Source organism: Calidris pugnax, unplaced genomic scaffold (assembly GCF_001431845.1).
Source record: "Calidris pugnax isolate Ruff unplaced genomic scaffold, ASM143184v1 scaffold182, whole genome shotgun sequence".
Taxonomy (NCBI): domain Eukaryota; kingdom Metazoa; phylum Chordata; class Aves; order Charadriiformes; family Scolopacidae; genus Calidris; species Calidris pugnax.
The window spans coordinates 253,283-278,045 of NW_015090968.1; the positions used below are offsets into that span (position 1 = coordinate 253,283).

General features: G+C 37.4%; 1 long non-coding RNA gene across 1 annotated transcript; it reads left to right on the top strand.

The window, feature by feature from the left end:
* Positions 1–16,496: 16,496 nt before the first annotated feature.
* On the top strand, positions 16,497–24,131 carry LOC106894140. Its single transcript, XR_001413223.1, has 4 exons — positions 16,497–16,625; positions 18,186–18,264; positions 21,121–21,196; positions 23,909–24,131. It is a non-coding gene; the product is annotated as an uncharacterized LOC106894140 (long non-coding RNA).
* The last annotated feature ends 632 nt before the right edge of the window (positions 24,132–24,763 follow it).

Below are 24,763 nucleotides of genomic sequence, written 5' to 3' on the forward strand. Positions count from 1 at the left end.
TGGCAGGAGAGAACCTGGTTGTGTGGTTATGCTGGCACAGCTAAAAAGGTGATAATCTCTTAAAAGTCTAAAAGAAGGCAGTGATTTGACAAGCATTTGGGACAGGGTGGAGGAGTGCAATTCAGCACAGCTGGAAGAGCCCAAGGGATCACAGACTGAAAGGTGCCATCTCAGCAAAAGTTATTTTTCTTCTACAGGAACATTCAGACACTGTTTCTGATTTGGGCTCAGTTTAAAAGGAGCCTTTTTTTTTTTTTTTTTTTTTTCCCCCTCACGGTGCTAAAACTTTTCTGTTTTAAGTTGAGTTTCTCCAGATTAACAACTGAGATCAAAATAATCAGGCAGCAAATCGATATGTTTGCTAAGCTTAATAGAAAAGGTCCTTTATCTAGACAGTCTAACTCCTTTTCCAATAAAAGCCTATTAAAATGATAGTAACATTAGCAGTTTGGGAAATCACTTGTGCATACAGGTTGATGAAATTAAGCATATGGTGTGCCTTGACTTGCCATTTTCAGTTCTGCTGGGAATATCGTCATTAACCAACCATCAAGTCTCAATACTGAGCCTATAAAATGATTGGCATTTATAAAGGTAAATATTGCACAGTGACTGTTCAAATGCTTCTTCTGTCACAGGAGCTATTGCAACTGCTACAGTCAGTGATGTGTTGCCAGCACTGACACTGAAGAGCACGGAATAAAGTCAAACTGGGTCACAGATTCAAAGGAAATGCTCAAAATGTGGGTCTAAGGATAAAAAGAAACGTGTGAAGAAAATCTGAAAAGGAGTTAAGAAAAATTAAACTTTAAATAGTCTGAAAGGGTTGCTGGAATGATTGTTTTTATAAATTTTTTCAGTGCTTACTTTCTTATCCAAGAAATATGAAGTGTGTCGATTCTGGTTTTACTAGGGCAGCTCTTCTGGGTCACACAGGATGTATCTGTGTCAGTCTCAGCTGCTCAGTCTTGGAGAATATCCTTCTTTCTCCACACAGTGTTAGTCAAGAAAATTTAGTAGGCTGTACATACGCATGAATTGTTTTAATAGTACTCTGAGAAAATTCAATATAAGCTCTGCTGAGTTAGACAATACATATTATTATCAATACTTAAACTGACTTTTCTCCATTCAAAACTAATTTGCTACTTGTAACTAAAAAACAATTAGCATTTATCCCTAAGGGAGAAAGAAAAAGGAGGTTTATGTTCTGTAGGTTTACCTGTCTTCTGTGTGTTTTCTCCCCTCTCTCTTTCTCCTTTTGCGTCTGTTTTCTCCCCTCTCTCTTTCTCCTTTTGCAGAAGAATTAAGCCTCCAGTAACTTAAAAGGTCCCCATTTGTAAATCAGATCAGTGTCATGTGACATACAAGATCTGTCAACAACTCAAATATCTCCTGTTTTATGACTAATCCGTGGTCTGTAATGAATCCACAAAAATATTAGCTAAATTATTAATCGTGATTCAATTTCTTAAAATTATAATGAAATATATGTCATAATCTGTCTGTTTGCCGACAGATAGTGAGGAGAAAAGTGGATTAAATTTGGCAAATACATTATCTCTAGCAAATTGTTCATCTAGCTCTAACAATTATAGTTTCTGCTCTTTATTCCTTCCTGGTCTCTTGACTACAATAAAGCTTATTACACCACATAGAATATAAAATATACACATAAAGAGAAAATGTAATCTTGTCTGTGAGGTAAGTTTACCCCAGTTGTCACAATTCCTAGTCTAGTTAATAGTTTTTCAACTTGCAGTTTATTAGATGGCTGAATCCTCTGCAAATTTGACCATGGATTTCTGAGATTTTACATGCTCTAAAATGGGCTCGTTAAAATAGCACATTGTCAAATGATGAAGTAACGTGTCTAATGGAAACCAAACATCAACGGTTTCACAAATGTTTATTCAGCCAAAATCTACATATTTTGAGAGGTAAAAGGGTTTGGAAAACCTTTCACGCGTTTTCTATATATACAAATTTGCTGTTACCTGTGGCTGGATTATCCAGGTTCTGAATAACCCATAATACACGTTGCACCTGACCTATTAAGGGATTTCAGAATCAGTAGCACCAGGGAGAATGGTGTACAAATACTTTTGCTGATGTTTTGTGAAGTTTTTCTAGTTTATTAACTGTCAAGTTTAGTGCAAATCGAACCCAACTATCCTTCTTCTGGAGACAGCACACTGAGTTTATGAACTGTCAAGTTTAGTGCAAGTCAAACCCAACTATCCTTCTTCTGGAGACAGCACAAGTCTAGAAGTCTGCAGAATGTTGTCTGTATTTTTCCTTTATTCCTAACTTTCTCTCTTTTCCAAAAGCAGATCACTGACAACAGATTTTTTTTGGAGACGCTGATGATAGTGTGACTAAATTAGTCATCCTCAGGAAAACTCTTTTCTCTTAAAAAGAAATCTATTTTAACAAGTATTCTAATTTGACAAAAGCTTCCTCATATGTTTCCAATAAAATAAATCATGCATTAATATAACCGTAACCATTTGCAAGGACAAGCAGTAATTTCTAACATAAATTTTCACATTTGGGGAATTTAACATATTTATTTACTAACAGAAGCAAGGGTCTGCATGTTTCTTACTTGAGTATCTGTGGTTTTTACCCATCTTCTAGCTCTGTATATTTTTTATATTTCCTATTTAATAAGTGTAACAAGATATTCTATTTTATTCAAGCAAGTTGTTATAACTTTACCAATCCAATTAAAGATAGAATAAAGCAGTGATCAAACTCATAATTAAGGTAAATTAAGAGTTCTGATTAATGGTATTTAATCATCATATTAGTCCAATAGGTAATAAGATATGATTGTAGTGTTGACATGAAACATTACTTTTTGGACTTAACTATGGAAAACATGCAGAGGAGCCTCATTCCCTGCAGTCCTGCCCTCCATCTAGAATTTCAGCCTTTCCAATGCTCTGCTGCCGCAGGACATTATCCTGAGAACCTTCACTTTCATCTTATGCTTTTGCCAGTCTAAATTCATTAAGCAGAGGATAACCTTGACTCATCGTAAGGAAGTACAGCTATTCAAGCGCCTCTTCAGCACATTTTCCTTTAAATTTTTCTCAGCTTGCTGTTCTCATTTTCCCTTTTCACACGGTAACTTAGGGGTGACAGTGCAGATGTGATGATTAGATGATGCACTACAGCAGTTTTTGAATAACACCCCATTTCGGTCTAGAAACCACATAGTAATTCAGTGACAGGTTGGAGATTATTTTTAGGAAGCTGTTAAAGGTGTGGTTCACAAACACACACATTCACATTCATATATACATTCACTAATGAAAAATGGGAAAAAAAAGTTAAAGCAGAAAAAATTTGAAAATTTTCTGTTTCTGGGGATTATTTTTTTAAAATGGGTGGTCATGTGTTATCCGTAATTGTGAACTCAATATTTTAACTTATGGTGGGTCGTATTAAGTTGCAAGCTAGTTAGGCTGGTCTTGATGACACAGATTTTTTTACCAGTTCTTCACCTGGAAAACCTGTTCAGAGAGGACACGTAACTGTGGCTGATGGAGCAAGAGAACTGCTTTTCTCTGTTTCATCTCTGCATAATCCTTTGCATAAGGTTTACTGCCCTCTTGCTCTGGCTGAGAAATTTCAGTGTGAATTAGGTTGGGAAGAGAAGCTGTTAAAGGTGTGGTTCACACACACATTCACATTCATATATACATTCACTAATGAAAAATGGGAAAAAAAAGTTAAAGCAGAAAAAATTTGAAAATTTTCTGTTTCTGGGGATTATTTTTTTAAAATGGGTGGTCATGTGTTATCCGTAATTGTGAACTCAATATTTTAACTTATGGTGGGTCGTATTAAGTTGCAAGCTAGTTAGGCTGGTCTTGATGACACAGATTTTTTTACCAGTTCTTCACCTGGAAAACCTGTTCAGGGAGGACACGTAACTGTGGCTGATGGAGCAAGAGAACTGCTTTTTTCTGTTTCATCTCTACATAATCCTTTGCATAAGGTTTACTGCCTTCTTGCTCTGGTTGAGAAATTTCAGTGTGAATTAGGTTGGGAAGACTTCTCAGGGCTCAAATGTTTTTGACCATTATTGCAATCCCGTCCCCTCAATAACATCTTTATTATTTATCTTTAAATCATGATGGAAATTCTATCAAAAATAACACTAGATTTTACCAGTTATCAGCCCAAATAGAAATGAGGTGATAATTCATAAATTTATAAAGAAAAACAGGTGGAAGGTCTTAATGCCAAGAAATTAATCTCTGTTTTCCAGCTGAGGAAGTAGGTGTAAGACTCACAAAAAGCCAAAATCACATATTGTGAAATTGTTTGATGTCTGACATCTCACCGTTTTCCTTAGAGAATCTTACTTCAGTGTTCTAAACATTTAAAAAATATTGCGGACTTTTTAACTGATAGAGAATAGTAGAACTTTTTTAAACATAACTTTATACAATATTTTTCCTTAAATTCAATTACTTTTACTCAAACTAATCCTACAGGTTAATTCAAATCTGAGACCAAGTTTGTAATTTTTTCCTAAGGAATAAAATACCGTTCTGTGAGATTCATTTCTGTCCTTCTCATTCGCTGCATTTCATTCCTCAAATGGGGGCCCTGGGAGTCCATTTTGTTGAGAGTAAGAGATGTTTAAAATAATATCCCTGTAATGCACTGAATGTGAAATCTGGGACAGAGAATCTCTTAGGAAGTGAGCTCTGTACAAGTACCTGAAAGGAGGCTGTAGAGAGACGGGGGTCGGTCTCTTCTTCCAAGTTACAGATGTCAGGACAAGGGGTAACGGCTTCAAGTTGCGCCAGGGGAAGTTCAGGTTGGATATTAGGAAACATTTCTTTACTGAAAGGGTTGTCAGGCATTGGAATGGGCTGCCCAGGGACGTGGTGGAGTCACCATCCCTGGAGGTATTTAAGAAACGTGTAGACATGGTTCTTCAGGGCATGCTCTAAGGAATAAAATACCGTTCTGTGAGATTCATTTCTGTCCTTCTCATTCGCTGCATTTCATTCCTCAAATGGGGGCCCTGGGAGTCCATTTTGTCGAGAGTAAGAGATGTTTAAAATAGTATCCCTGTAACGCACTAAATGTGAAATTTGGGACAGACAATCTCTTAGGAAGTGAGCATAAGCAACTGATTGATCTGTGTGGGGAAAGAGGTGGTTTAGCAGTAAATTGCAGAACCACAAGGAGAATACGTAGGAGTTTACTATCTCTTAACTTGTCATCTCTGGTTCCGTTGGAATTTATTGAATTAACGAAAAAAAATAATCCTGATTTTCCTCTCACTTCCATATCTCAACATACACTGTTAACTTAGTTCGATGGTTCTGTTTCCATGTGTCTTTTTTGCTTCTAAATTTTTCAGGTGGATGTTTTTCAAGTGGAAGCGGTAGATGTTGGGACTCTGCAAAGGATGGTGGTTGAGAAAGGGAAAGGCTCTGACTGGCTTCTGGAGAAGATTATTGTGAAAGAGTCAGCAGCTTCGGGGACAGAAACATTATTTATGGCTCAAACATGGCTAAAAGACAGACGCGATGGAAAAAGAACTGCCGCAGTAACTCTGAACGCCACAGGTCAATATTATCTTCAAATTATCACTTTCTAAGAAATACATTACAAACTGCAGAATGCAGCTATGTGATTTACTTCTTTAAAGAATTTATGGTTTAAATTATTCCAGTAAAAAATTGTCATTATATAAGGAATTAGTGTGTCTGAACACTGTTGGGTTTTAGTATCATTTAATAACAACTATTTCCCAGAGGATAATTTCTGCTTTGTTACTGCAGATTTACAGTGGCATAAATGGCAACAAATTTGGCCTATCCTCTTTACAAATTTCTGCCTCTCCAAGTCTTTCTTCTACTTTGCCACTTGCAAGCAATTTTTTAAGCTTCCAATACCTCTGTCAGCTACTTGCTAGGCGTAGTGAAAACAAAGTAAATAGTAGGGAGAACTATGTTTAAGCAGTGGAGAAAATGCCTCCATTGTATTAGGGAAGAGTGTTTTACATTATTTATGCCACACTGTTTGGGTAGCTTTTGCCAGAAACTGGACATGCTTTTGACTGACACCATGTGGGTAATCAGTCCACAGAGAAGCAGTTTCAACTGCACTCTTTGTCAAGATAAGAAGGGAATGTGCACCCTCCCTCCCTCTGCCATGGTTTCAATACAAACACAATCTGGTGTGGAAGCCAGGAGGGAACCACAGCACCCCCCAACCAGATCAGTAGGCAAACAAAACCCAGTATGTACCTTTAAGACTGGTGTATTTCTTATGATCCTGCCCCTAGGAGAAGTAAGTAGACAGTACAGATGAGTCTTTAGGTTACAGAAAATATTCTAGTTCTTTTCCTCCGAACTCCCAGGGCATCTCTGCTTGCCAGAGCAGCATTGGCATGATGGTGCTTGTCCAGAAATAGCCTACTGAGATTGGGTAGAATTCCAGTGCAATCCATTTCATCTGCTTTGTCATCTCAAACTTTCGATCATTTGCAACCTGTGAGGACCTCATTGCCCTCTACAACTACCTGAAAGGAGGTTGTAGAGAGATGGGTGTTGGCCTCTTCTCCCAAGGGAATAATGACAGGACCAGAGGAAATGGTCTGAAGTTGGGGCAGGGGAGGTTTAGATTAGATATTAGGAAGAATTACTTTACTGAGAGAGTGGTCAGGAACTGGAACAGCCTGCCCAGGGAGGTGGTGGAGTCATCATCCCTGGAGGTATTTAAGCAAACATGTAGACATGGCACTTCAGGGCATGCTCTAGTGGCCGGGATTGTTGGTTTGTGTCTGTGTGTGGGTAGGTGTGCTATGGTTTTGGGGTTTTTTTGATTTTTTGGGTATTTTTGTGGTTGAACTTAATGATCTCAAAGGTGTCTTCCAACCATGAATATTCTGTGATTCTGTGAAAAGGAGGATGCTGTTATTGTGCAAAAGTTTGTATGTAGGGTCTTTTCCAATAATTGGAAAATCCGCATTTGGTTGTGATCTCAAAAAGGAGGCTTTCCATCTTTGGTTCAGGCCTCTATCCGATGTTTACACGTAGTTCTGGTCTATACCAAATCCCACTGAAATTAATGGGAGCTGATATCAATGAGAGGAACATCAGCCTCTAAAATGGGCATTGAAAACATCCAATTAGTTCTGATTTATCCAGACCATAAATTATGTAGGTGGAACATAAATGCTTTAAAATGAAAAATTCTTGAATCTTCATGTTACAACCATTTCATACTAAAGAGCTAGCTCTAGTTAGTTCATTAAATAAGATGATATGTAGGAGGTGCTTAAGTAGAAAATTACATTGTACGCTTCCAAGTTAAATCTTTAATATAAATGATATAATACTCAGTCAATTGCCTCACTAGAGATGAATACAGGCATTTATTATCATTTAGACACTGTTCTACAAAACTATTAATTTGGTCTTCAATCTTTTTTTTAATTAGAAATTCAGGAGAGGAGGAGCACTTCTGCCTGGCCTTTAGGAAAAGAGCAAATGAATTCAGGTATATCTTCTGCCATTACATCAACTGTTTTATTCATCAGTTCTGAAATAATAATGTGAGAATATTTTCATCACAATACGTCATTGCATGTGCTAGTACTGGCAATATTTCCCCCTTTATAATAGTAAGAAATGGCAATATATTTAGGGAGCTGATCAACACCCAGGTGAAGTGCTTATATATTAGCGCTCCCCAAGTAGACTAAGACATGTCTTAGGAATTTTATCTCAGGTACCCTGGTTAATGTATGAGAACAGAAACATCTTTAATCTTTTTATTTTCCTTATTTTATTTGTTCAGAAGGCAGATGGAGGATTTATTTCACAAAACATCAAGAAGAAACAAAAACAGACTTTGAAAAGTTGTCAGAAAGTATATCCAAGTTGGTTGTGGTTTTTTATGGAAGCAACGGCAAGTCAAATCCAGTTTCCATGGAAAACAAAGTGGAACATCAGGCTAAGAATCAAATAACATATGATGTAAAATAAGATATAGATTTGTCTATATTTAAATTTTCTTTGAGTTTCCTTTTAAAGAGAAATAATCATGTAGTGCTGTAAATGTTGCAGATATTATTGTTTAAATACTCAAGAAAAGCAGAACCGAAATTTTCAGTTGCATACCCGGTTTCATTTTTAATTTGTCTTTCTCAAGTTCATGATGATCAAGCATATTCTTTTCTTTTTTGTCAACAAATATTCATAGTTAATAATGCATATCAATTTAAATGGCATTAACATTAAGTAGTCACATTTAGAAATCAGTGCAGTATGTAATTTGGATTTGATAGAATAATTGCAATGAATGTCCCTAGACGATACAGCTAATATTTCTGTAAGTGCTTACAGTCAACCTGGTTCTGCTGCCTTTGAACTCAATGGGACTTTTAGCACCAAGACTGATGCAAATTAGGGCTAGGTCTGTGCTGAACCCTTAAGAGAACACTGCCTCTCTTCCCATAAATTAGCTTTGTATATATCTATATATCTCTGCTTGGTTGCTAACTCATTATTTTGTCACTTCCTAGATACATTTACCATCCGATTTGGGAGTGCTTTATAAAGTGAGACTTGGTCCCCAGAGTTTGGAAAACAGCATATCCCAGTTGTCTCCTCGTCACTTTAAAATGCAGAACACATCAACCCTGGATACCTTTAGTCTTACCATAAATAAAACACTTCCTCTTTCTCTTAATGGAGACAGATGGATTGAATTCCCCATAGAGTGGCCATTAAAAGAAGCACTTTCTGGTAGGTATAAATCTACTTTAAAGCAGTGAAGTGGTCCAGGAGGTTAACATGTCCTAATATTATAATTGAAACCTTTATCAGAACTGAAAATTTTATTGTATTTATTTAATGTTTCATAAAGCCTGGATAAGAATTTTAAATGTATAAAGGAAAATACTATCCACTCAGCTTAATTTCTGTACCATAAAGTGGGAAATGCAATATTCATTTGATTGCAAAGAACTATTATATGCCACAAAGAACAGCTTATAAGAAATATCCCTTTTGTGCAATACTGTAATAATTCTACTCTCCTTTGTTTAGTCCTCAGCTGCTCATATCACTGACATTAACAACATGATTTTTTATAGCTCATTTACTATTAAGTGATTTTGTTTTTGTTTTTACATTCCAAACAAAGACTCTCAGTAAATAACAGCTCAAAACTACATATAAACATCAGCTTTATTACCTTTTTACACTCCAAATATTTATGCCTGTTAAAATTAGTTCAACAATTATCTTACACCTATCATATTTTTTAAGCAAAATGAACTAAAATCCACCATATCTTCCATATTCTTCTAAAGCCATGCTTACTGAATGCCACCATATGACAGAACAATTCTCAATTTAATAAACAGAGCTAATAAGGATACTTAATATTCAAATAAATTGTGCCTGAGTTTTATGAAGAAAACAAATGAGTGACCTGGGTAAAGAATAAGTCAGTTCTGAATGAGCTGAAGTAGCTGTTAAATGAACTACCCCAATATGCTTTGGAGTGGAATTTATGGCCCAATTTCAGTTTGCGTGCATCTAACTGTAAACATGCAAGTAATGTCACTAGAATTAGCAAGAGTTAAAGGGTTCTTTTGCATATTTTGGCAGCAACTGAAGATTTAAATTTTGTATTCAGGCTTTAGATTTTATATTCCTTAGAGCTGTTATTTTCTCTTGAAGTCTTGCACATTATGGGTACAGAACAGGGCTTTAATGGCTTTCATCTCTTATACACAAGATTGAAACAAAGAGGACCTTCAGATTAACACAAAGCACATGATTGTGCCCCTTGAAAAAGACTGGTTGCTGTCACATGCAGAAGGATTTAAGATACATGTACAAGCAGAGAAATGGTGAGAGAAAGATACAGCGTGGGTGATACACGGGCAGTGAGACTGGAACCCTCGTGACCGTTGTTCTGACCCTGGCTCTGTCACTCACCTCCTGGTTAAAAAAATGATTTCCCTATTCTTTGCTCCTTTTTTTTTTTTTTTTTTAATCATTTCCTTTGTCAAATGCTTTGAGATCAAGAGATAAAAAAATCACAGAAAAAGGAATAGGTATTATATTACCTATGTGTTTAGGTAAAAGAACAAACTGCATCTCTGTTCCATTTGTTCCCTTCCACACATGCTTTAGCAGTCTTCAAGGAGGGATTTGTAACCACAGTGAAGATAAAAACTAGGACAGTGAGAAAACATATTCCCCCAAATCTTTGCCATTTTATGTCCAAGAGAGCTTTAAGCAGCTCCACAGCAGGTGGCACACTTGGAGTTCAAAGTGTTTCTTTACACACAAACTTACTCGCAATTTATTGTGCAAAACAGATCTGCTTTTCCGTCCGCTTTCTAAATCTAATTTATTTTCTCCTTCGTTTTCTTTTTCTCAGCTAAAAGCAAAACCAGTATTGTGTTAATTGGAATGGAAAGCGGCTGATCATAATCACCTTAACCAGAAGCCCTGTGCTGTTAAATTTCAGATGCAGCTCTGTCGTTCATAGAGTGCCTTACTATTTCATCTCTTAGTTATCTTTTCCTTTTTTTTTTTTTTTTTATTTTGTACTTGGGATTGGGATGAAGCATATGCTAATGGCTCTTTGAAACCATCAAAACACAGCTGATAAAATACAGTGCAGACCCTCGAGATCCGGCTGCGCGCACATGTGCATTTGGGTGTATTAATGGGGAGAGGCCTCCAGCTGAGTATATACATAAATAGTTTCTCTTCTCTGTGCCTTCCTTTGAGATGCTTACCCCTCAGGAACCCCCAGGGATGAAACGGTGCTCTTTCTCTCTCACATACAGGGCTGTACAGAAGGGGAATTTTGCACTCCTGTAGCTTTTAAAGCAAAACAATTAAATAGTAGTGCTCTTTCTCTCTCACATACAGAAGGGGAATTTTGCACTCCTGTAGCTTTTAAAGCAAAACAATTAAATAGTGAAAAGGTGAAAAAAAATAATAATGTATTGTGCTCTTTTAAATAGCTATTTCCACAAAGTTAACACAGAGCCCTAATTCATCTTGAGATTGTAATGTAATGGAGTTGTAACATTCACATATGTTATTCTTATTGTACGGAACTTCTTTTCAGAGATTTCCTTCATCTTTCCCCTCTCCAATCTATTCAGCCTGCTATAGAGATAAAAGCTCTTGTGCCCCCATTTACCCTGTGATGGTCTGATCCCACTACCTCAACAAAGACCACCTTTTAAGCATTTTACCCTCTTCCCTTGCCTACACTAGTCCCATTCAATTGCCCTTGTTTGTACAACATACTCTGCCAGTCCTACCCACTGTATAGTCTGATCCAAAGTTCACTCAACTCAGACTCTAGTTGACTATGTGTGTCAGGGCCATGATAATATAATAGGTCTTACTTGCCTTGGAACCTCCAGCCATGGTGGGCAATAGGATGTCCATTTAAGATCATGCCTGAGCTACATCAGATGTGAGTCTATCTCTAGTCCTTTCTCTGGTCCTGTCTTCTGGAATGACCTTGGGCCTGTGTTGTGGTCTTATTTTCAATCCTGTCTCTGGGCCTTTCTCCTGCTGCTTCCGTTTGGACCATCGGGATGGATCTGAGACCTTTTTCACTGTTTGCTGCATCTTGCACAGGTTTCTTTGTTCTGTGTGGTGACCCACTCACCGCATTGCATCCCTGACCAAATGTATTGTTTTCTCTCCTGCTTCTTCATCTTGGTTGCAACACCACCCGCCACATTCCATACAGCCCTTGGATTTAATACTTTAATCCTCTTGTATCTTACCATGCTATGATTTGATGTTCCTTAGGCAGCAACAAATTTTTATTTCCATTTTAAAGTTAGCTGTATCCTCTACTACTTAGGCTTTTACGAAATTTTACCTTTATAGTTAAAACTAAATACCTTTTTGGCACTATGGATTTCTTTCCATGCACCTGCTCTACTGCAGTAGGCATTCAACAAGGGACTGTTCTCCCTCTCTTTTTGCTGATGCTGGTGAAACAGGCAAGGCCAATAGAGCACAGCTGGTTCTTGTACTGAACTCAGTATTTTAGATCATCGTTAGAACTGAAAGGTGATAATCAACAGCTTTTTATCTGCTTTTCCTGGACTTTGTCTTCTTGACTTCCAAAGGATGCAGGTGATCTGTTTATAAACACGGTCTTGTATGGGATAGGTGCCTCCCTGATCTAAGCTCTGGGCCATATTCTACAGAAACTTTCTGCAAGGTCAGGATTCATCCTCTTCTACCACAGAGTCTACAGGAATAAAAAGGAAGTGATAGGCAGATGATTAAAAGAGGTAAATATTCAGGACTGTAACATCATTTGGCTCTATGAGTAAAATGTAAATGAATATAAACAGATGCTCTGTGTATGCATTTACTTTTAAAGGTGTTCAGATGTTGTCATCCTGTCTTCAATTAAATAACTATAACCACTGCATAAATTGCAAACAGCACAAATTCATGGATGACAACTTCAGCTGAGACAGGCTTGTCTTCCTCAGCTTGCTCTGTAGTCAGCAGAGGTGCTCCATCATAGTTCAAAGCAGCAACTTAGGTTCTGAGTCACAAGCCAGGAGCTTCTCTCTCCTTCTCTTAGATGATGAAGTCTGAAGGACTTGTCTCCCCAGCTAAAGTTAGTGTTTGTAAAGATCCCAAAAATGGTTGATGAGTCTGAGACTTATTAGGATTTTACCTGTAAGTTATTTGCCATTAAAAAGAAAAAGGCAACTGTCTGTGGTATTTTTCCCACAATGCCGTACTGTTACAAACAGCATAAAGCATAGGCATGTTTCTCTTTAATTTACTGTATAGTTGTCAGCATCACCAGTGTTTATAGTTACAAGACAAAATTAAGGAAAAAACTGAAAAAAATTTGAATTTTACTATTATTTTCAAGTGTTTGAATTTTTAATTGCATATGACTGCACATTACTATGTTGTCAAATATCTGTGCAAGATTATGGCACAGTCTTAACAAGATCTCTTTCTGCTTGATATTGCAGTGGTTACATATCATCTAAGAGTATTTTCTAGAAATATTTTGAGTGAGAGAAATTTAGTGCATATGACTGCGTGTGTACATGGTACTCATGGTGACACAGGGGACAGATCCCTTCTCTGGTCGTTGCAGAATGTCCAGCAGGGAGAGAACGATGAGGTATTCTGTCTTTAAAATTTATCCTTTAATCCATTCTTGTACTTCCTATGTACTATTTTCAAATCTTCCTAGACACTTAAGTAATATAGTTTAAGATTGTAATACTGCATAATTTTATTTCAGTCATTTCTAGTTACCGTGGATGCTGTTGAATTGGGAGAACTGGACAAAGTTGTTCTTTTGATCAGCAGTAAAACAGGTAAAGTACTTTTGCTGCTCTCTAAAGTCAGTGATGTGAATCACACAGCTAGCCTCCTGTTAAAAGCAATGAAATCCCTGCCAGAGTTAAATCCTGATTAATTTCCTTTAGCTATTTTTGTTAAAAGGTGATATTATATAAAGCAAAATCCTACATTTTGACACATTAAACCCTTGGATCTAAAGGCTATATCATTATTTTATCAAGAAAGTAAACTATTCCTTTCCATACAAGAAAGAAAAAAGGAAAATTAGGATGAATAATTATATTCCATGATTAATACGCTATCTATTAATAAGCAATCTAGGAGAATAATTATAACTCACGTAAGAAACTGGTATTTAATTTTCCTTTTGTGGTTCAGTTATTTTCACTGTTTTCCCCACCTGTTCTGTTTCCTTCCTGTGACATTCGGAGGTGGATTTTACTCCTATTAGGCAATCTGCCCTCTTGTCACGGAATTTTATTAAAATCATCATAAATTTAACATCCTTTGCCTCATCTGTAGGGTGAGGGTAGCTATCACGCTACTAAGGAATATCCAAAGAATTAATTCTAAAACTTTCTGAAGTCCTTTAATGAAGTTTGCTATATAATTGCAAATTGTTACTTAGTACGTATTACAGTTGACCATTTTCAGACAGTTTTCTAGGAAAACAAGGGTTCTGTGTTTGTACTTTATCTGTCTTTATTGTTTGCCCATCTGTTGGCTCCTCATAATAACCTTTTAGACTCACCATCCAATTTCAACCACATCTGTAAAATGTGTATAGACGTCAAAGACATTTGGACATGTAGTGTTTACATACCTGTTGGCTGGTCAACACCTCCTGCTCCACAGCATGGTCTACTTCAGCCACTGAGGGCTTCAGAGTGGGGAGGCTGGTGAGGGCATGGTGTGGAGCTGCACTTTAACTGTAGAGTGGAAGGGAAGGAGAGGGATAGTCCTGCCATGCTGCTGTAGGGGCGCAAGCACTTTAGATGAGTAAGGGTGTCCATATTCATCTAAACTTGTCTGGGCTGGGACTAGTTTGTATCAAAACTTTGAACGAAAAATCCGCAAACACAAAAGCACTTATAAAGTCAGATGAGGGTGTTGGTGGATGAGAAGCTCAACATGAGGCTGCAATGTGCGCTGGCAGCCCAGAAAGCCAACCATATCCTGGGCTGCATCAAAAGAAGCATGACCAGCAGGTCAAGGGAGGTGATTCTGCCCCTCTGCTCCGCTCTGGTGAGACCCCACCTGGCGTACTGTATCCAGCTCTGGAGCTACCAACATAAGAAGGACATAGGCCTTTTGGAGCAAGTCCAGAGGAGGGCTGTGAAGACGATCAGAGGGCTGAAGCACCTCTCCTATGAAAGCAGGCTGAGAGAGTTGGTGTTGTTCAGCCTGGAGAAGAGAAGGCTCCGGGGAGACCTTATAATGTCATTTCAGTACCTGAAAGGAGCCTACAGGAGAGATGGGGAGGGACTCTTTATCAGGGAGTGGAGTGATAGGACGAGGGGTAACAGTTTTAAACTAAAAGAGGATAGATTTAGGTTAAATATCTAATATCTAAAATCTACATCTAATAGATATAGATATTAGGAAGAAATTATTTACTGTGAGGGTGTTGAAGCACTGGAACAGGTTGCCCAGAGAAGCTGTGGATGCCCCATCCCTGGAGGGGTTCGAGGGCAGGCTGGGTGGGGCGTTGAGCAACTTGGTCTGCCCATGGCAGGGGGGCTGGAACTAGATGATCTTTAAGGTCTCTTCCAACTCTAACCAGTCTATGATTCTGTGATATGTACCCTGCATAACTGGTCAGCCCAGGCAGAGTGTTGCTCTAATGCATTTGTGCTTCTTCAAGTATTGTTTTAAGATCAGGTGGTTTGAGACCCCTTCCTGAAGCTTCTGACTCTCTCCATGCACTGTCCAGGCAGGTCATGAGCACTCCCCAGGAGCCTGAACCTATTAATTTAGACTTCTATTGATATAATTAAAGGGACTTGGACAGTAGTAGAAGATATTGGGTTGCAATTTGCTAACAGGGCTGAAGAGAAAAACATTGGAAGGGAAAATTAATAGTCTTCATGACTGATGAGTGACAAGAAATCCAGGCTACTGTTATAGCCAGTGTGTAACTGAAGTCCCCAGCAGAAAATTCAAAAGGAAGTGTAAGTCAGAGAGCAATCCTACTCAAACATCAGAGCTATACAGTAAGTTGCTGAACTTCCTTCATACCTCCCATCTTACAAGATCCTCTTTGTGCTGCATGTGGAATGGAGATCAAACCCTCTTGTCAACCTGTCACTGAGGAGAAAGCACCAGATATGTATGTCTGCTCTTCCTCCTCAACTGTGCCTGCCTGAGTCATGCTGAATCTTTTCTGCATGCCTGTCCAGGGACAGTGAGGACAACACTCCTTTGTGTCACTAAGACAAAGGAAATGCTTACTCCTAAATTTCTAAGTTGGGTTTCAAATAAGAACAAAATAAGGGCTGTTATGATGATTCCAAGATTTTTAAGTCAATTGCTGGTATTAATAAATTATATTTTAATGCGGTAGGAATGACACCATTATATCAACAACAGGCTCTACATAATTCCTAGACGTGCAGTACAACATTTTCACTACACTTTATTTCCTTCTTTGTAGACTGCAAAGTGGACATTAAAAAATTGCATTTGAAAGAAGCTGTAAAGGAGCATCCTATCTATGTATTTGAAGTGAATGAGTAAGTATGTTATATAAGGCTAGTCATTTTTTAGTCATTTTGTAGTATAATAGTTGAAAACACTGAGTGGGCATTGGATTAAGGTAGCTGTCACACTATGGTTCAATCAATGGATATTTTTAAAGTCAGTTCGCCTTTAACTGTCCCACATTAATTCATAGGATTTTTTGATTTAATATACGATTTACTTACCACAAAAACATATGTGGTTTTGTTTTTCAGAACGTTTTCTGTGAATGCAAATAAGCCAGAAATACAGAGAGAAATCCCAGTATCTTTTGTTATTAGAGGAGACAAAGAAAAGAATGGCATTGATAACAACTTACATAAAGAAGGAAGCGAAGCAAGAAATCTGACAGAGTATACTATTAAAGTATACACAGGTGACCAAAGGGGAGCAGGGACTGATGCCAACGTGCATATTATTTTATTTGGGAATGAGGACAAGTCTGAGGTATTTCAACTCTCTCAGCCACTGGAGCACCAAGACCCCTTTGAAAGAGGAAAGGTGAGTACATAGATTTTATAGGATGTGTCCATTTCTGCACTGGGAAAGCGAACTTTAAATCTATGCAAGATCTTTACAGAACTTAAGGCATTTGTCCTGTTTTCCACAACGCTAGGTGAGATACAGTCTCAGTTATCTCTGTGTTTTCACCAGAGTAACCAAAGGACATTTTATTTCTATTGTATCTAGCCGACTGTTGATCTTCTGTCTCATAGTCCCAAATACATGCCATATTGCACCCACTCATCTGCCCAGTTACGCATTCCCTTCATCTGAAATGCACAACACGCATTGCCGGTGCATGTGTATGTACGTGCAATACCCCTTGCTGTTGCACAAACTTTGAGTATTGTGCTTGAGAATACATCAGTCTCTTACATCCCATCATTTTACTTTGCCATGGAAACTGATGCTGTGAGCCTCACCGAACGTATAAGCCTATAACCAGATAAAATGGAACCATGCACATCAACCTGATTCTGATATCCATCATGCTTCAGGCTATTCAGAGACCCCTCATTCAGATATAGATATTTGCATAAGAATGCTGATTCTCCACAGGATGTCCTAGTATCTTCGCAGAATGTTCTTCTGTTTTAATAAACATATTACTGTGGCAAAGGAATTGCTCCATTTGCTCACCACCTGTGCAATGGAGTGTAATGATGGTTACCCTTATGGGGCAAGAAATAAATATATTTTCTATTTCTTTCTCCTGTGGATTGCTTGAAAAGTAATGACTGAATAATTAAAACTCCAGTTAAAATATCTTCCTTATGAGATTCACCTCATTATCTCCAGTGGTACTAAACATCTTTTTACTTGCAGTTGTTCTGAGTTGTTTAGCCAGCACATCCGTGAATATCTTCTAAAAGGTCTTTACCCACGTATTTTCCTCCATACTGAGGAGGTTAATAAATCTAGTTACCTATTGGCACAAGGAGTAAGAAAGAGAGTGTCTTGACTAGTAATTCCTTTTGCCTTGTTGCAGGAGTTGTCATTGGTGTTTTCAAAAGACGAGTAGATACATAGAAATCTGATTAGCAATCCAGCTAACTCAGTGGGTAGCCAGTGATATCAAGCATCTTATGAAAAAAGGATCTCATTTTAGAAAAAATCTGTAATATGGAACAAGTTAATATTTTAACTTTAAATATAGAGTATTTGAGAGAGACAATGGTATGTGTAGCAAAAGCCTTTATCTTTTATGTTCTTGAATTTATGTATCGTATACTGAAAACATTTTCGCTTTCTCAATGGTATCAGTTGAGAATTTGTAAGCAAGGAAAAGTATTTTTCTAGTAAATGAAAGTCAGGAAGGAGGTCGGGATTGTCCTATTATAAGTTGAAAAGTGAATCTTTTATGTTTAAACTGAGCCATAGTAGGAGATGATGTGTACCACAGATCTTCAGTAAGGAAAATAAACCACATCAGGTGTCAGCCACCTATTTTGAATTGATGTTATTGCACTTGAATTAGTCTCAGAACTGACCTAAACAGATGTATAAGTTTCCAGACACTGGTGTATTATTTTTAATAACTGCTTTTTAATATTAAAGGTTGATACATTCAAGATTACGACAAAAAATTTAGGCAGCCTACACTCAATTGAAATTGGTCATGATGGGAAAGGATTTGGTGAGTATAGTGCCTGAGTGCAATAGCCTTGTAAAAATCTTCTGCTTAAATATCTGCCTGTCACTTAGAAAGGTTTTTGAAGTCATGCTCCTGCTAGAGCTAGCTAATACAAATCTGTATACAGATGAGGGCAGTTTGACTGCTCTTGCTTACACCCCCTCAGTCTCTATCACATTTTGCTTGACTTTACCTTGATTTTTTTTTTTTTCAACAGAGAAGAGATCTAGTTAGCATAAACCTCAGAAGGGTTTATCCTTCAAACATTGCTCAGCCAAAACTCCTATTAGATGCCTTAAATAACGGAGGATTGAATTTTCAAACTGCAGGCTAAACTTTCCATGCTTTGAACATTACCTAAGAAATGTCTGGGCAAGTTTGGAACTCTGGTCAAAGCATGCTGTAGCTCCCTCTGACACACACAGAGCTTTTCTTCTTGTGGAAGCTGAACTATGAGACAAACACTGGTGGGCACCAGGTCTTGCCCTGATGTCAAGTTACGACTGGGCTATAGTATATATCCACACATGGTGATGGAAACTGTTTCTGTGTACAGTGTATTACACATAACCTCTAAAACCTGAATCTTACCAAAAATAAGATGGGAGACTAGGGCATACAATATTTTGATCTTACATTTAGCAGTGCTAAATAACCCTAGAGATGCACAAATATATAAACGGGATGTGCAGACAATGTACAGCTTGGGTCAAAAATGTCTGATTGTATTGAGATATTCTAGTCAGGTGCCTAGAAGGAATGGGTTTAGGTTTAATACAACCTGATTTATCTAAGTGCATGAGCCACTACAAGGTGGCAAGTGTTTATCATATCTAGGATGAATCAAGCAAAATTCTGCAAATAGCAGTTCCTATTGAGGCAAAAGATGAACAAGTTTTTTTCTAACTACCCAGTCATGTTGTACATGTTATGGTATTGAAAACTCAAAAAGAACAACCACCACACCTGTTGAAATACCTAAAACAAATAAAATCCTCCTGCTGACTTTCATCTTGCTCGTGTTAGCTGCTGTACACACACACAATCCAACTAAGAACTGATCTGGGAAGGGAACTCCACAGCAGCAGACTTCTGGCACGCTGAGAGTTGCACAGAAGTCTGCGGGGGAAATATAGGTTGAACTTGTATTTCCTGGGTCCCAAACCATCAACAATATCCCAACCATCAACAATCTTTCCTCTCTTTGTCCTGATCAACATCACATAGCTGCTAACAGTGCCTTTCCAGCACAGCTGGTGTGTGTTGATTCATCTTACATCCGTGACCACCTTCCTCCAAATTTTCCTCTGAAAATATCTGCAAGTGTCTTTTGTCACATCAGCTGTTATCCTCCCCAGCATCCTCAAATGTAACACCTCTTTGAAATGTTTCATCTGTTTGCTAATCTTTCCTAGCTGCCTCTAGATTTCTCTGTACCTGGAGATTTCAGTGAGGTCTGTTGGAGTTCTATCAACAAAGGATAAAGCATCAGATTTTAAATTTTTCAGGAGAGCAAACACGCCTTTATATTCATTTGTAAAGAGCCGTGTAAATTTGAGAGACTGTACATTTTTATTGCTGATAATCTTGACTCTGAATTACAGAGTTTTCATGAAAGGTCATATATTCCGAGTAGAGTCTATGATATATTAAACCAATCACAAGATTTCATTAAAGAAGTTCCAAAAGTACCTTACAATATCAATAAATGACTCTTGTAAATTGAAGATGAAAAATGTAGACCCCTTTATGGCTTAGTTATACTAGCTAATTGTTTGAAAATGTGCATGAAAAGTGAGAAACATCACTATGCCCTTATGTTTTATCTAAATTGGTAGAATTAGCAAAAATTTTTATATTACATTTTTAGCCTATTTACAAATAAAAATATTTTTATTGGTTTTAGCCTACTTAATATGTTGTCCAAGTATTTGAAAACCAAAATAATTTCTTAGAATGTAGTATTTTATCTGTGGGACATGCAAGGAATACCAAAAAGGTTTCAGCTACTAGCGGTATATCCTAATTAGTTTTTAAACGTTGTCATTAAGTATTTGCATTGGCAAACATGACTAAAGATGTCAGCACAAACATTGTCTATCTATAATAAAGGTGTGGTTTTTTTAAACCTTCATATTTTAATATTCTATGAAATAAAATTCTATAGCACAAATACGCAGGTATTTTTCACGCAGCAAAATAGGAGATTATAGTAGAATACTAAATACATTGTTAAAGCTAAAACAGATGAGTGTGTTGGCCTAAATGGAGATGCTATTCTGAATCATGACTGCTGGAGAAATATGGATATGAGAAGAATTCAGTATAAATATATAAATATATTAATTAGAAAGAAGTAGCAGAATTTCTGTTTTCCTACTGTTTAAGGGCTTGGGTTAACATTAAAGAAATTACATCTACTGACAAAGTCTATCTGTTTTTATTGTTTTGGTGGACACTGAAGATCAAAGCCCACCAGGATTGTATTTTGAGTGCACTTCAGAGTACCAAAAAAGGGCAAAATGGGATTTCAAGAATTTATTCAATATTACCATGCACTCTGTTTCATTAGTCTTACTGCTTGTTCTGTTTAATATGGGAAAATGAGTTAAGTTGTAATAAAAATCTTCCTTTATATTTTCCGTCAAATATATCAAAGACCTTCTCTGTAGAATTGAGAGTAGTTGGTAGTAATTTGAATCATCTACATTTCAGTTTTATTATTGATATTGAATACTTTAGGATGTACTGAATGACACAGGGTTTGGAAATGAAACCAGAAACCTTTTTTATGCTTCATTTGTGTTTTGGTTATATTAAATTTGTTCTCTCTTTTTTTTTTTTTTTTTCCTTTTACAGCGAGTGGCTGGTTTCTAGAAAAAGTAGAAATCACAGATGCATCTAAGAATTCAGTGTATTGCTTCAACTGTAACAGGTGAGTAGATCAGTTCATCACCACTCTGTAGGTGTTGTTTTCGTTATAACAAGAATTAGTAGTAGTCTTTTTAGTCTCTCAGTTGTTTCTCTTTTGGTTTCCTAAAACAGTGAGAATTTTTTAACTGTGTTCCTATCAGTTACTTGGTAACTATCATCTCCAGTAACTTTTCAACCCTTTGGACAATTTCAATCTAATTTGTGAGAAGAATATTTAGAGGAAGACACTATGTTTTTCCAAGTTACTAAAACTGGATGACTATAGAAGGGAGAGACACAATTTAGTGCTTTCGCCAAGAGAAGATGCTAGTATGCCATTTTCAAGGGGTAGAAGCTGTCTGCTGAACCTTCACGCAACTATAGGCACATATGTAGCTCTGACAAACACATCATGGGTAGGCAAACAGGCAACGGAGGGAATCAGAAATATGGGGTGGTGGGAGGATGGTAGGTTATGGTGGTATAGATACAAAACCGGAGAAAAAGTAGTGCATTTATTTTATTAAGCTCAAGCAACATTAGAATCCTTCTGTTTCGGTGTCTGCTTAGTATGGGTCTAAGGCACATTCAACAAACAGGGTAAAGATAAAAGAAACCTTTTTATATTGTAATGTAAGAGGATAATGATCTACATTATGACATTTATTTGGATAAAGCAGTGCTGGGCTAAAGGGCTTCTAATGCACACTTCAGTCTGCCTCAAACTGAAATAATATACTTTCAGAAATTGGTAGTTAAATTTAAAGGTATATTTGGAGGGACTGTTCACTACAATATGCAGTTTATAGTTTAAAAAATTTCAGAATAAACAACAGAAGCAACAAACACATTCATCTCTTTCTAAGTGTAAAGTAGATTTTTAAGGTATCTGGTGAACAGACAAGTGTGAAAACTCACAAGTTCCCTAAATCTAGAAAGAGGGATGTTACCCAGTGGTTTAAAAACGAAAATGGTAGCCAAGAATATTTAATTTTATCCTTCCCCTAAATGTTCCAGTAAACTTGACAGTTCATGGAAGCCAGATCCCAACCCTGTACCCCAAAACCCCAAATTTTTTTAAGTTCTTGGATAGTCAGTTGGACTCTACAGATTAAGTCATGAGAATCTGTAGCTGTTACCAACCTCAACAACATGGAACTTCTTCCAACAACATTAAGCTTCTTTTCATTAAACTTCTAAACACATGCTCAGGTACAATCTAATCTTCTAAATACCTAAATTTAGGATAGTGGGCATGAGCAAAAGTCCTTAGACCACAGTATCTCTCAGGTGTGCAACACAATCCATGATGGGATTTTCAGTTGATGTCACTCCACCTCTTTTGCTTGTAAGAGTTCTCAGACCACACCAGTCAGAGGAAGATTCTTCAAAAAGATAGCTTGCAACAAACATTTTTTTTCCAGAGAGATTTTTTTTCCAATTTTATTTAAAGCCTCATGATAAAAACACAAAGGTATGTAAGAGACCCATTTGGAGCAAGAACTTGAATCACATCACTGATGTGGGGAAATGACTGACAGAGGTTGATTCTACAGACTGCTGACTAGGACATTTTACTGGGACCTTGGTGGGTTAGAGCCATGTCCTTACCCTAATGTATATCTACGTACTCAAAATGGAAGAATTTCAGTAGGAGAGATAAGGAGGTCCACCTCAGAGTACTCAGTGACCCGGAGGTTATGGAGCACTCCTGGGATATGGGAAACTATAAGTTCATGTCCCTGTTCCAGCTCACACATGGAGCTTCTCATCTCATGGCCTACTGTGTAAACAGGGAATAGGTTTATTCTCTCAAAAAGGAAGGACTCCTCTAAAACAAAAGCTGTGTCTAAAAGATACTCATTACTGATAAACCTGAAAGGAGGTGGGCATCCTTTACTGACCCATTTAAATGTGTGTTGTCTAGCTTACAAGTCACATCTTTCCTTGGCTCTGGGACTTCCATGAGCAATTTTATTTGCCAAGATTAGTTGTGTTTCAGCGTTTCAGCCTGGGACTGTTTAGCTTCAGCCATATCTCCAAGCTGTTCAACGGCACAACTTCAAATGTTGCTACAGCATTAATCCTATACTGGCTGGGAATCCCTCCCATACTAGATCCTTGGTAGACATCACATCAGATAGTCCATCATAAGCCGTGCAGAAGTGTCAAAAGCTTTTTAACTCTCTTTGGAAATGAGTATCATTGCCTCCAGGGTTCCAGTTCACATCAATCTACCTGAGCTTTGCACTCAGGCTCATTTCCCCATATAGTCAATAATAAACTCCGTAGGCTCTTACAGAGCAGTGACTGGGGCCACCATGCAACTCAGTGTTTGTCTCATATCAAGAGATATGAGAAATAAACAGTCCCTGGAATGGGGTACTTCGACAATAACCCACTATTCCAAAACAGGTGCCCTTACTCTAAATTATTCTGATTTTATGCCACTCAATGAAACAATCTACTTGCAACCTATATAACCAACAAATGAAATTAATGTATATTTCATAAATGTATTTCTGAAGTTAATTACACTTCTAAATTAGCATATATAGATCTAAAAAAAAAATATTAAAAATCACTATTTTCTACAAACTGGCTACTGCTTCTGTATAAAACAACGTAAGAACTCTTCTAGAAATCCAAAGGTGCAGAGGCAGGCTCTCATGATTTGTTTGTTAAATTTTATATGTTTTGTACCTCTGACAGATGTTTATGTTTTTCCCTTAAGGTGGCTTGCTGAGGACGAAAGCGATGGCCGCACTGTAGTGCAACTTTATCCACAGCTGCTTGATTTCTGATTCTTTCTGAGTGTGTTGCTTCTCCAAGTTCACGCGGATTTGATTTACTTGTATTTTATCATTTTGAAGGTATTGTAATTACTGTGAAGGAATGTCAAAACAATGCATTAAAAACATCACAGTAAATTAAACACGTCTAATGTGAGCACAGCATTCCGATCCTATTAGAGATGCTCAAAAACGTCGCATGACTGAAATTGAGAAAAAAATTTAAACCTGTAACATGGCTCTGTGAACTTGATCTGAGCATTCATAATGGTAGGCTCGTGTAGTAACATACTCAAACATTTTCGTTTCAGTAATAATTTGTGGGTAAGTTAAATGTAGCTCTATGGTCACATCTGTCAATATTTATTAATTTGATAAATCTGTTTAAACTTCAACATCTGTTAAAATTTAGATGTTCTCAAAATCATTTTTCGAACAAACTGCACCAACCCTTCAGCCTTACCACATATTGCTTCCTTTTTCTATGAGACCCTAACAGAGGCTAATAAAGAATTTGTTATTCAGGAGTTTGCCCTGTGTCAGTCAGCCTCCCGCTGACATTTGATTGTAGAATCTTGTAGCTGAGCCAGAACCTCAGCTGAGAACCTTTAGATCCAAAGGGTGCCTTAAGAGAGGCTGTTATCAGTACCACTGCAATAGCTCACTGGCAGCTCCCTGCTCAGCTTGATGACTTCTGCAGTGCCCACTCTTAGCCACCTTAACTAGCTTTCCAGGGCTACATGTGTGAATGCCTTCACTTAAACAAAACAACAACAAAAAAAAAGAAAACAAAGAAA